The sequence below is a fragment of the Chiroxiphia lanceolata genome, chromosome 1, assembly GCF_009829145.1.
Source record: "Chiroxiphia lanceolata isolate bChiLan1 chromosome 1, bChiLan1.pri, whole genome shotgun sequence".
NCBI lineage: Eukaryota > Metazoa > Chordata > Aves > Passeriformes > Pipridae > Chiroxiphia > Chiroxiphia lanceolata.
Genome location: NC_045637.1, coordinates 44,091,396 through 44,104,158, shown reverse-complemented (window position 1 = coordinate 44,104,158; position 12,763 = coordinate 44,091,396). Strand labels below are relative to the sequence as shown.

At 45.9% G+C, this 12,763-nt stretch overlaps 1 protein-coding gene across 1 annotated transcript in view; it reads left to right on the top strand.

The window, feature by feature from the left end:
* Nucleotides 1-11,984: 11,984 nt before the first annotated feature.
* DTNA (dystrobrevin alpha) overlaps nucleotides 11,985-12,763 on the top strand; it is a 225,419-nt gene continuing 224,640 nt past the window's right edge. The window contains exon 1 of the mRNA XM_032676102.1: nucleotides 11,985-12,116. The gene's annotated coding sequence lies outside the window, so the exon portion shown is untranslated. The remainder of the gene's footprint in view (nucleotides 12,117-12,763) is intronic.

Sequence of the window (12,763 nt, the reverse complement as noted above, 5' to 3'; positions counted from 1 at the left end):
TGAAAAACTGGGTAATCTAGCAAAGAAAAGTTGAGAGTTGGCAGTAGATGAAGAGCTTTAAGGTGCAACATTTCAAGGGGAGTTCATTGGGTAAAAGTCCAGAATTTCAGGTGTGACTACACTGAAGTGAAAAATGTCATTTGAAAAGAAAAGAAAAAAAGGGAATGGAAGTAAATACATTTCCCTGTAAAAAAATACAAAGGGGAGAGTGTGAGAAAAGTACACAGGGGCCTCTCTTCTCCTACCAATCTTAGATCTTCTCTCTACCTGACAGAAGATATAGAAAGGTAAAAGTGCTGATATCAAGGAAGAATCTTTTTGTGTATTTTCTTCTCATCCTGCTCCCCTGTTATCAAATATTCTATTTAATTTGTTGTTGCTAACTCCCTGAAGTGTTATCACTATTTGTATTATTTATTTTGTCATTTCTGTTCATTCCTCAGAAAAGTAGTCTAGGACTGGCAATTGAATGTTATACAGATTTCTGGCCCAAATTACAATTTGAGCAAAATCTGTCTTTGGGAAAAAATTCTTCCCCAGTAAATGAAAAAAAAAAAAATTATATTCACCATAATTTTTCACTGGAGTGGTACAGAGTTCAACAAAATAAATGCACTTTATACTAAATATTTGAACTGGTTGCTGGGTAATTCAAACAATAGTGATATTACAGGAATTTTTTAAATAGAAGTCTAACATTCTTCAATTTAGTCAGCTTTTAAAATGTATTTATTCTGCAAACTGAATAGCTGAACAGGAAAGAGAGTCTTGCAGATGGAAGGCACAGATATATCTACAGAAGACATATAAAAAATAATTAATTTGATTTATAGTCTTTTCCTACTTCTTTGTCTTGTAGTTTGAGAAATGCTTGGCTGAATGAAGTTCTACAGTTCTTTACTTTGGAGAAATACTTATTTTGTTTTAATAAATCAGGGCTTTCCCATTTCCTCCATAAATCAGGGAAGTGAAGAAATCCTATTACTTTTCTTCCATGTACAGCCAGAGTATGGAGTCTCTATTTGTCTGTATTAGGACTAAAGTCAACAGTATTATTCACGAAAAAGTTGCTTTTTGAGACGTGCCCAAAGACCAGTTCTCTTCTGTAGCCAAAGAGGTGTGGACTCAATGTCACACAGCTTAAAAGAGGAGAGGCTACAATTGCTGCTCTCAGCCAAAGCTGCAGAGGCCAGAGGGAATTATTCACCCAGGTTATAACACTAACCAGCTCCCATGTGATTAGATGTTAACCTCCTTGTTAACCACCTTGTTCCTTCTGCTGCCAGACATTAACAATACCCATCCCCTGAAGCTCCATTTTTCTCTTTCTGTCTGTTTTCACAAGAGGAAATATAAAATGCTGTGCACTTCAGCTGACCTTAGGTTTGTGAGATACTGAATGTTCACCCCATTCTGCTGTAATCTTACTGCAATTTGTTAGAGAAAATAAAGCCTTCTTTCCACTACCTACCAATACTGCACACATGGCAATAGCATTGGATGGGGAATTCTCTAGCCACTCCTCAGAGCAGATGTAACTATCCAGTCTTTCCCCCAGTGAACAGTTCTGTGTCTCCATCAAAAGCAATCTCTTCATAAAATTAAATCCACTTTGTTCAGCCACTGAGCCAACTACTCTCTAAAAGCCAAATAGTTGTTGATACTAGAGTCCAACATCTTACTGCTGTTCTCTTTCTTTTACAGTTTCAGAGTTGAAGTTCAGATGAATTTTCTCTCAAGTACTATATCATCTTAATGGACATAAAGATTGGTCAGAAGACTGGATAAGCGCATCTACAACAGCACTTACCACCTGCACTTAGCCAGACTTGACTTTAGAGACTACCGTAAGAAGCAAGGTCAGGATGAAGGAAGGGAAGCAGAAGACTAAAGAGGCAGAAGCAGGGTTGAAAGCAGCCCCAAGGTACCACCCTCAGGCTGCAGAATGGATTGATGTGAAGGTTAATGTGGGGGTATGAGGACAGGAAGTCAAGATGAGATCTGGGCTCCAAATGAGCCATCACCTTGTTTGTCCTTTTCACTCACGTCCTCACAGCTCACTCTGCAGAGAAAGCGTGTGGAGCAGAGCCCAGGTTTCTGCAGAGTAACCTGTGAAGCTAACCACGGGATTCTGCTCAGAAGGGACTGGTTGTTTCTCCTTCACAAAGCCCCTGTGGCCACCTTACTGCATCCCAACCCCTGCTCCATGAGGCCAGGAGGAACTCCAGCCTGAGCTCTGGGCTCTTTACAGCCACCCTCACATTACTACTTCTTTCCAGTCAGCTTTGTCCAAAAAAGCTGGGTTCTGCTACACATCCTGTCCCAAAGGCCAGCCACAGCCCTCCCAGAGCACCTTAGGGTCAGGATTAGCTGCGGCCCAGACAATAAATTCCTCAGTGGAGAATTTCTTTTGCAGCACTCAGCTTCCTTTGGTAGCTGCCTGCCAGCCCCACATCAACCATCAGTCTGCTCCTCCTCTTCTCTTGCCCTAACCTGAACTCTACCCTACCTGGCACAGCCTCTGCTTACCTCTGTAGTGGGAGGTAGCTCTGTGCTTTTCTCTGTCTGAATCTGGAACCTAAACTCCTAATCGTAACCCTAAAGTGACCCTTCAGCCAGGAACCTAGCCATGGCCCAGACTACCTCTAAGGATAATTGATTTTGCACCTCTCAGTTTATGTCTCTAAATTAAAGCCTTTCTCATTCCCTATACTTACGATAAGGAAAGCTTCCCAGCTCTTTCCCATCTGAAACTTCCTCAGGAGAGAAAAAAGGGTAAACATTAAACTTCAGGTAAGAAGAAGGCTTCCTATTGACCTAACAGACTTGTTCCTAGCCCAATACTCTGCATAACTGTGAATCTCAGATCTCTGCAGAGGTTTCCAGAGACCTCAAATGTCTCTTGGTACATTTACCACGGCTCCAAAACCCAAACAACTGGTAGTAGAAAAAGGAGAAACCAACCAGTGAATGAATAAGCAGCATCTCATGGCAGCTTGCTTGATTTTACAGCATTTCCTCTACTCTCAAATCAAGGATCCAGGGAAATGGACAAAATGCTAGAACAGAGTGTACATGGCAAAAATAAATTAGGTCCTTTCATGATGCTATTATCAGATCTGCAAAACAGTACTCTAGAGATATTGTGGGCCAGTTCCTCAGCTGCTGCAGCCTGAGACAGGCCTGTGCCCAGCAGAGCAGTGCAGACTGGGGCGAGCTGCCCACCCTGCCTGCCCTGCTCACACACAGTCAGCATGGTGCCATCCCACACAGCAGCAGCAGCACACATAACACCAGTGAAAAAGCAAGTGTTCATAGTATTTCTTTTCACACATGGAATTGGATCGAGTTTTAGTTTTAGATGGACTCAGCCCACAAAGAGAAGTGAAAAAAGCCGATAACATGTATTGCCAGGTTGATAAATGTTTCTGTGCTGTGCACATCTGTAATATTGAAGGAAGCCCAATCCTTCAATTTTATACAGACCTGAGTAGCCACTTTTCTTTTTCCCCAGAGTGGAGGTAACATAATTATACAAAGAGATTTGTAAAAATACTTAGGACTGAGTTCTTTAGCAGAAGAAATTGTGCCATAACAAAATATTGTGGCATATAAGCTTTTTGGTTCTGTACACCACTATCTTGCAAGAGCTCAGAATTTAATTGACCCTTACCTACTACACACTTTAATACTGAATTGCAGAATTAGTTTATTAAGAATTATGTTATCTCTTGTGATTTAAGCCGTTAGATGAAAATCATGGAAAAATCATGGAAAAATCATGGAAACATGAAGGTTCTACCTCCTTTGAGGATGAATCAACTCTGTAGCACATTCATGAACGAAGTTTGCCTGTCTGGTTCTTCTAATACTTTGACAATGGCAATTCTTTAAAAAATCTCTTCAAATGCTGAGATATACTGAGAAAATGATGATCTAACATGTATCTCTCTTGCGGCAAATCAATTCTCATCTTTTTGTTGGCATGGAGACGACTTGATTTTCTCTGAGTCTTTTGCACAGGTGAAGAATGCTACCAGGTCATCACTTATTTTCCTTTTTTCTAGATTAAATAAATTTCATTCCTTCTCTTCCTCTTCTCTAGTAATTTTTGCTTTATTTTTTTCTTATAGTATTCCAAACTGTGCACACAACCTGAGTAATTAGTGCTGAGTAGTGCAGAGTAATTATCCTTATATTCACCAGAATTACATTTGTTCAGCTCATGGGACAGAGAAGTCATTGCGGGGGCGAATGTTTTTTCAGCTGCATTATACCGTTGACTCATCCTGGGTTCATGATTGACTGCAGGACCCAGAGCCTTGCCTCCAGTACTGCTGTTGAGCCAGCTATTCTCCATTTCACACCTCTGCGTTTGACTTCTCCCCTCCAAGAGGAGTCCTTTGCATTCTTTATTGAATTTGATCTTATTGATTTCAGAGCATTTCACCATTGTAGCAAGATAATTTTAAATTCTAATCCTGTTTGCCAAAGTGCTCACAAAGCCTTCCATCTCAATGTCATCCACAAATTTTACTCTCTATAGAAATCATTACTCTCATCCAAGTCATTAATGAAAGCACTGAGTAAAACTGACCCCACACAGACCTTTGTGGGACCTCACTTACAACATTTCCCTGGTTTGACAGTGAATCATTAATAATTACTCTGGACAAGTGGTATTTCAACCACCTGTGCACCTACCAGACTGCAGAGTGATTTTAGCCTGTCCTTTTTTTTTTTTTTTTTTTTTTAGTTCAGCATATAACAACGTCAGGCAGGCAGGACTACATCAAAAGCTTTTAAAAAGCCTTACTCACATCTAATGCTTACCGTATACCAGTTAGGTATGGCATGACCAATGTACATAGCTTATGGACTGTATCCTCCCAGTCAGCTTCTGTGGCCCATATCCAATTGCCAGGTACCTGCCTTACCTATGCAGGCAGCAAATTACCTTCTAACAACACACAGCAGGTTTTCAGCTGACCACCTTCCCTCAGACATGGTCAGAAGATAGGGAGGGATTCAATGATATGCAGGATTTTTGTAGCAATTGCCCAGCAAATCCAGCACCCATAGAAAGGGAAGAACTTCTGCAGGCATTAAGTGTTTTGTGGATACAAACTTCTCATAACAGAAGGGAAAAGCCTGGCATCTCCTGCATAACTACCAGAGACATCACGTCATGAGCAGCAATAGGGGTAGGTGCCTATGGCACTAGGCTATTTGTCCTAAAGAAGAGCTTAGATCCATTTAACAGGATTTATTCATCAAAAGTCTTTGTTGCCCGACTGTATTCTGTACGTTTAGGAACAAATTGTATTTGATTTAAAACGTTTCTCAGCAACAGTCCTAGATTGACTCCTCTGAAAGTCCCCATTTTCTTAATTTTCTCCTTTTTAATGACAGGTACTACATTTATCAACTGGGATTTTTCTTCTAGCAGCTGACAAAGATTATTGTTAGCACTTCTAAGACTGCTACTGTGCTTTACATTTGCCAGTGTAGAGCTCGATGGGCCTGGCTGACTTCAACGTATCTACACTGTTTAAACGTTTAAGAGGTATTCTGTCCTTGATTTTTGACTTTTTTACACACATACTAAAATGAAGCATGCTAAGTTTCTGGGTACCAGCACCTTGATTATGACTGAAAACCATTGACTATGTCAACCTTAGTGTCACCTGCTTTTCTCTTGTTTCCCTCTAAGCAGCAGACCTTCCTTCAGCCTTCTCCCCCTTCCTTTCAGACTTGCCATTACAATTTGTCCCTTCTGACTCATTTTGTGCCTTTCTGCATCCTTCCTATTCAGGTACCCTTTGTCCCTGTATTCCCTTCTGTACAGTTGCTTTTGTGTGATCCAGTGTTGTTTACTCTCCAAGCTGAACCTGGCAGTGCAGAAGGGTATTTCTATGGTGCCAGGGCTCGGTGCAGTCACAAGGACAGAAGGGAGGATGTTCAGTCACACAGCATCTCCCTGTCACATAACGTAGTGTGTACACAACTGACAAAGCAGCTTTGGCTTCTTTAAAGCCAACAGTAGATTAATCCATGGATGTGTTATCCTCTCAAAATCGTACAGCTTCATATTCACGTTCTGTGCTTGAAGTATGGGCTACCATTGTTTCAAGTGCCTGCTCCCATAAATAACTATCTTGTAACTATTTTAGATGGTGGGTATGGATACACCTACTTACCACAAGCATAGCTCCTATTTTTCCTTTGTAGATCTTAAAGAACTTACAAGTGACCCTCCCCCTTTCCTTTTGCAGGTGGAGGAACAGAAAGGAAAGAGCTGTGCCAAGGACAGCACTCAGCTCAGACTGGGTTAGGAAGTGAAACCAGTTGACAAATCCCCATCTCACATTCTTGCATGCAGTAGCATCACATATGAACCACTGACTTCCCTCAGTATATGCAGGGATCTAGATGATACACATTTAACTTCACTTCCATTTTAAAATGCTGCATATTATTTAGCTGTTTGGCACAAACTGCAGCAATGTGCTAATGAAATTAAAGTCTCTGTAAAGCCCCATACTGCTCCAAAGTATTATTACAATAGCTAGCTTCCAAACTCTTTAAAGTTATAGCTTTCGCATTTTCAAGACATAGAACAGAACAGCACAGTGATACACCATACACTATATTAGTGCAAAGAACAGCCACCAACTTGCTCATATTGGCTGACAATAATTGTGTAGTACAATGTAGTCACTCTCTCGAATGACAACTGTCAGTTCTGGAGTGTACATTTTATCGAATATTAATTTCTAAAAGGGAATTAAATATTTTACTGTTGTAACTGGCAACCTTTGCAGTTTTATCCTCTCAGACAACCTGAAATTCAGTTAGTTTGAAAGAATATTGTTTGGTGAAAAACTACTCTGCTTCCTCACAGCCTCCCATGCATTTGTCTGTCTTTCTCTCTAAAACAGTTGTGCTCCTCTCAGAATCCCTTCGAACCCATTATTTTCTCTGGTAGGCAGGCTGGATGCATATGGCAAGGGAGGGGGCTCATCGGAGCTCACCTGAGAAGCTGTCACACAACAGCAGCATCAAAACTAGGGAAGACAGATGCCTCCTGGTGTCATCAGTCACCAGGGTAATGGCCAGCAACACTCGCCTCTAAAAAGGTTTTAAACTCCTCTTGGAGTAGAATAAACGATACTCTCAGAAGGTGCTTTAGAGGTGTTAGGTGTGAACAGTCCCCTCACTTTGCCAGCAAATAAAGGTCTGTGGTAACATATTTCTTGTTTAGCGTGACCTCTCTGGAACTGCCATCATATTCTGAACAAAACTCATGTAGTTACCACAAACCTACTAATTTAGTAACAGACTTAATCACAATTCTAACTTCCAGGTCATTAAGAAAGCCTAGAGTTACACACGTAATCTGATGCTAAACAGTCAACAAAGTTTCCTTCTTCCAAGGCGTGAATAAATAAAATATTAATGAAAAAAATTAAAATAAGACAGTGTACTAAGTGTTCTGTAGTTCCCTGCCCACTAAAATCTTTTATTTCTATATAGCAGAAATCCTATTCCTTCCTTATGATGTCTCAGTGTTAAGCACTGCATTTTTCCGGAGTGAAGTATGGACTTTATTCTCTGGCTGTAATGAGTCAAGGAAACCACTAATGTACAGTGTCAGTTTTTTTACTGTTATTATCTGTATTCTGGCATTTCCGATAAGTTAAAGGTCATAGTAATTATGATGTATCCAAAAGTCCAGTTCGAATTATGTACCCAAATGGAACAAATTCAGTTTATTATTTGATTTCACAGGCACTTAATCATACAAAACGATGCCTGGTTGGCACAGTGATAGATGAACTAGGAAAGATTAGATTTGTTAATGCTGACATTAAGATCAGCACTGTCTAGTGTGATTCCTGCTCTCCTCACACTCTCTTAGATGTAGGAGGTGTGATCTTCTCTCATTCTTCAGCACTGGGGGTGGGAGGGGATGTCAAATTAAGAACCCCAGAAGCTGACACTGCGTGGTGGGAGGGCGGCTGGGCCAAAATGTGTCGTTATCGTGTCTGTCATCTTCACTGTTAGAGAGCCATTTATGTTACCCAAGAGGAAATCAGCTGTGTGTGGAAAGCCTGAGAGGATTGTTACAGACCTCATGGTTTTTAATGTTATTAAATGTAAATTGTAGGAAAGACAGTAAAAGGTTTGGAAACTCCTTCATGAATTGCTGTCTGGAAAGAAGAGCTGGTCAACATGTGATAGGACAGCTTGCTTAGAAGGTGTGACATAAAAAAGGGTCAGGAATGCAGGGACTATTTTGAACTTCAAATAGAACCACACCTGAGACACTTCCCTTGTGCTAGAAGGGAACAAGACAAGACACACAGTATAGGTGCAAATTAAACTCCTGGTTTTTTATGGATGAGACACCTTAAAAATTCAAGGTGAAAGATAATAGGGCAACTAAAAAAGAACCTGTTGTTAAATTTGCCCTAGAATTACATTTTAAGTGTAAATTACTCCCAGTCATTCTCATTTTCCAGCCTTGTAATTAGGAGCTTGACCTTAAGCCTGGCTGGAATGAACCTCTAATTTGATCAATGACTAGTGTTGATGACAAACTCAGGTGAAGCTAATAAACATCAGAGTAGTTTGTGAGATAACCTAAATACATCCATATAAAGGGGCATGAAGAGGTGGTTTCTGGAGGAATGGCTCCTGAGATATTTATAAAGGATCAGCAAACGAAGTGTGCTGCTTTGCAGGTATGAGAATTAATGGAGGGGGAACAAAAGTTTTCAGGTGTTTGACTGCAGAAAGCAGCCTGTTCTGGTAGACACAAACCAATGTCTCTCCTGCAAGGAACAGATGTCTGAAATACATCTCACAGTTGCAGGAAACACTCAGACTGTCCTGTAACAACCCTGTAGAATTTGTACCATCAGCATCTCTATGAGACTGGCCAAAAATCAGGATTTTCACTTAGCAGAGGCTTCCGCTCTTGGTTTGGTTTTCATTTAGTTTTCATCAGTTTCAAGCAAACCCAACAAACACATTTTTCTCCTGCAAACTGGACGTTTGAGGAAAGCTTCACTTAGAAAATGCTGATTTACAGTGTACCTTAAACAAAATAACCTTTCTGATTTGGCAGTAATTCTGTCAGGCAGGCACACTGCTACAAGACTGCTAACAACACCTAAAGCAACGTAAAGTCCTGAAGTCCTGTTCCTGTGGTGCTTAGACAAGAATCAAAGCATTTTTCCATGGGAATTTTGCCTTGTGTGTGATGATAGTTTGTTGAAAAGCAGCTTGACAACTCAAGTCCCAGTTCTCCTTGAAAACATTTCCTCTCTTGCCATGCAAAGACCATCACAGCCAGGTCTGTGACCCATAGATTGGAGAGTCTATTGCCCACTCAGCCTTGGAAGGGCATGTTCTAGAGAATGAAAGATTATGATTTATTGTGGTGAAACTGCCTATAAGTGCAAATAATTTAGTGCCATGTTAAAACAGTGATTAATTTAGCTCATAATTTCAAGAAATGAAGCAACACTGCCTGACAAAGGCTGAGAAGCTATAATTTATAGCAGCCCTCCCAGTTAGCAGACTATAGAGCTATGAACATCCTCGGTCCTGTAAATGTCTTAACTGGACTCCCTACAGAGCATCAGGGTCTCCTGGTATATTCTCCTGTGAGCCGGAAACAGAGATTTTAAAGACAGATTCTCCCGTGGTCTGATCTGCTTAATGTGCCACTCTTCCTTTTCAGTAAGGTTACTGACACTTAAATGTCCCTGCTGAAACACAAATCTTCCCTTACCTCATTACTACAGTGACAAAATCCCTTGTGCAGGCTCACTCATTTCATCCTCTGTGGCACTACCTTTTCCCTGTTTTTTCTGCTATACTGTGGTAATAATAATCAACTTCCATAACTGATACACACACAGACTTGCCTGCTGGTTTTCCATCACCCACCACACCTCACTTCAAGCTCCCATTTCAACCTCCATGACCTCATACCTTACTTCAGCTGTTGTGTCACCTCTTATGCACTTCTGCCCTCCTACATTCCCAGTGTGTCTTACCAAGCTAGAGGGTACAATCTTGTGGGTATCTACTTGGTATCTACTGTGCCTGAATCTCATTTTCATCCTTTTGTCAGCTCTCCTTCCCACTGCTTCAGCAGTGTGAGGAGGCCAGTGGCTGCTAAGTGTCACCGCTGGGAGAATCCAGCACTGCCTGTGCCTTTGTCCTGTGCTCAACTCCTCAGGCTTTTAAAAGGATGACTAGATTCTTAATATTTGCATGCAGTAGAGTAGCGTAATGCTCTAGCTATCTAACCAGGCACACTTGTGCTTCCAGCATGATCAAACCTCCCTCCTTTTGATTTTTCTGCTTCTTTTTTTCCAGGCAGAGCTGTGGTCTCTTCATGTGGCTTTCAGATTAGTCAAAGTATCAGACCCAACATAGGACCGAGGTAGTTGCATCCCAAAAGCCTTCAGCCTTCCTGACACCGTGTGATTAGGAGGATCTAGACCCTCCAGCATTATCGGAAGTCAAGTTTTAAGTATTGCAGCTAAAGACTTATATAAATATTGTTAATTGGTTTTGTAAGTGGATAGGAAAAATCTGTGAAAACTGAAGAGAAAAACCCCCACCCGACCTCCAAATTTCATTGTTTTAAAGACTGCATTGCATTTCTAATGCAGATAGCTGTGTCTTATTTTCAGGAAATTATGGTTGAAGATGAAAGAAAACATGTGGCTGCTACTCTGAAAGCTGCTGAATTTTCTTCTCAGGTACCTGTGTGTTAAGCCTACATGGTTAATCCCTATGGCTTATCTGACCAGTTAGGGGGGGAAAAAGTGGGTCACAGAACTTGAGCACTGGAGACAATTCGATTCCTTCACCAGATGCAAATGTGCTAATTTTGAGAGCCGCAGGATGATCAGAAGCTTTTGTTGTTCATCATTCCCGACAGCCGGGCTACCCGATGTGCTCGGAAGGCTCCTACACACCCACCCACAGGCCAACCTCTGCTCTCAGCAGTGAGCCGCGCTGGAGCCGAGCGTGTGCACCGCTGCCTGCACCTGCAGGACCCGAATCCCGGGGAAGGGCTGTCACCGCGGCTCGGCTGAAGTGCTCTTTCCCCAATACGTCACCGCGCTGCCTGTGGCGGTGCCAAAGTCGCGCTCCGCTCTGCACCCTGCAGCTGGAGCACCGGCCGGGATGGCGGGGACCCACACGGGGGGCGCCGGGGGACCCCTGCCCGGGGTTGGGACCGATGAGGGGGCTGCGGAAAGCCCCGCCTGGTATGCCTTCCCCCGGTGCCCGACCCTCGCCCCGCCGCTGCGGCACGGAGCGATACAGCCCGCAGCAGGCACGGCGCCCGCCCCGCCCGGGGCAGCGCCTGTCCAGGCACCGTGCGAAGCTCGCACCGCGCGTGCCACTCTCCCGGCTCCCGGCTCCCGGGGGAGCCGCGGCGTCGCGCCCACCTCCTCCCCCGGACAAGCCCCGCCCTCCCCGGGAAAAGAGGATGACATCATCCCTCTCCACTCGCCCGCCCCGCCGCTCCCCCGGCCCGCCCGCCACCCCGGCGGGGATGGGGGGGGTCGCACCCGCACCCCCCTGGCGGAGCCGCGCCCTCGGAGGGCCCTGAGGGGGCTCCCGGCCCCGCCGCCCGGCCGCGCCCCTGCCCCACGCCCCACTACGTCATCGCTCCCACCGCCCCTCTCCGCCGGTGCTGGCGGGGGAGCGTCCCCCGAGGGGGGCGCCGGGGCCGGGCAGCGGCTTCGCCGCGGCTTCAGCCCGCGCAGGGCGCCGGCGCGGGGCGTTGGCGCCGGCGCGGTGCGGCGGGCGCGGCTGCGCAGCGCGGCGGGGCGGGCGCGGCGGGCGGGCGGCGGGGCAGCTCCTGCGCTGACACCTGCAGCATGTGCCAGGAGCTGCAGCGGCAGCGGCCGCCTCTGCCTCTGCGCGGCGCGGCCGCCCCGCTCCGGCGCCGTGCGCGGCGCCGGCGGAGCAGGAGCAGGAGCGACTCCCGCTCCTCCCGGCGCGTCCCTCCTCCTCCTGCCTGGCACCGTGTGCCGGCGGCGGGTGCACGGTGACCTTACGGAGCGTGCATTACCTCACAGGTAAATATCAGCTGATCCGCCCCGGCGGCGGCAGCGGCGGCGGCGGGAGCAGGCGGCGGCGGGAGCGCACAGAGCCTTCCCGAGGTAGCGATCCCGGCCGGGGCAGCGGGTGCGCGGTGCCGGGCGAGGGGCGCAGCCGCCTGTTGCCGTGCACCTAAGCGGGGCGGGGGGCCCGGGGGTTCCCCCGGCAGCGCTGCTGCCCGCAGGTGAGGGGCGGCCTCGGGAGGGTGGGGGAGGTGTGTGGGGGGGCTGCCCCTCCGCCTCTCCCACCCTCCCGGGGCCGCCCCCTGTGGGGTTGCACGGCGCTCCCGTCTGTCCTCGGGCGCTGCTGGGGCGCTCCCGGTGTGTGAGTGTGCACAGGCATGCGGCACGGCCGGGCTGTCTCCCAGTCGCCCACCCAGCCCCTCCGTGCAGCGGGTCCCTGGAGACCCCCCGGGGACCCGGCAGGCTGTCCCTGCCCGGCTGCTGTCGCCTCTTGCAGCCGGCTGAGGTAAAAGTGACGAAAGGACGGCGCCCCGCAACGCAGCAGCGACTGCCTTTTACCTGTGCGTTCGGCGGCTCGCTGGCAAACTTTGGTGCTGGGCGGTGAAAATCTCGGTCATTGCAGCCAAGCTGGCTTGTACTACTCTCCCATGCTGAAGATCAGC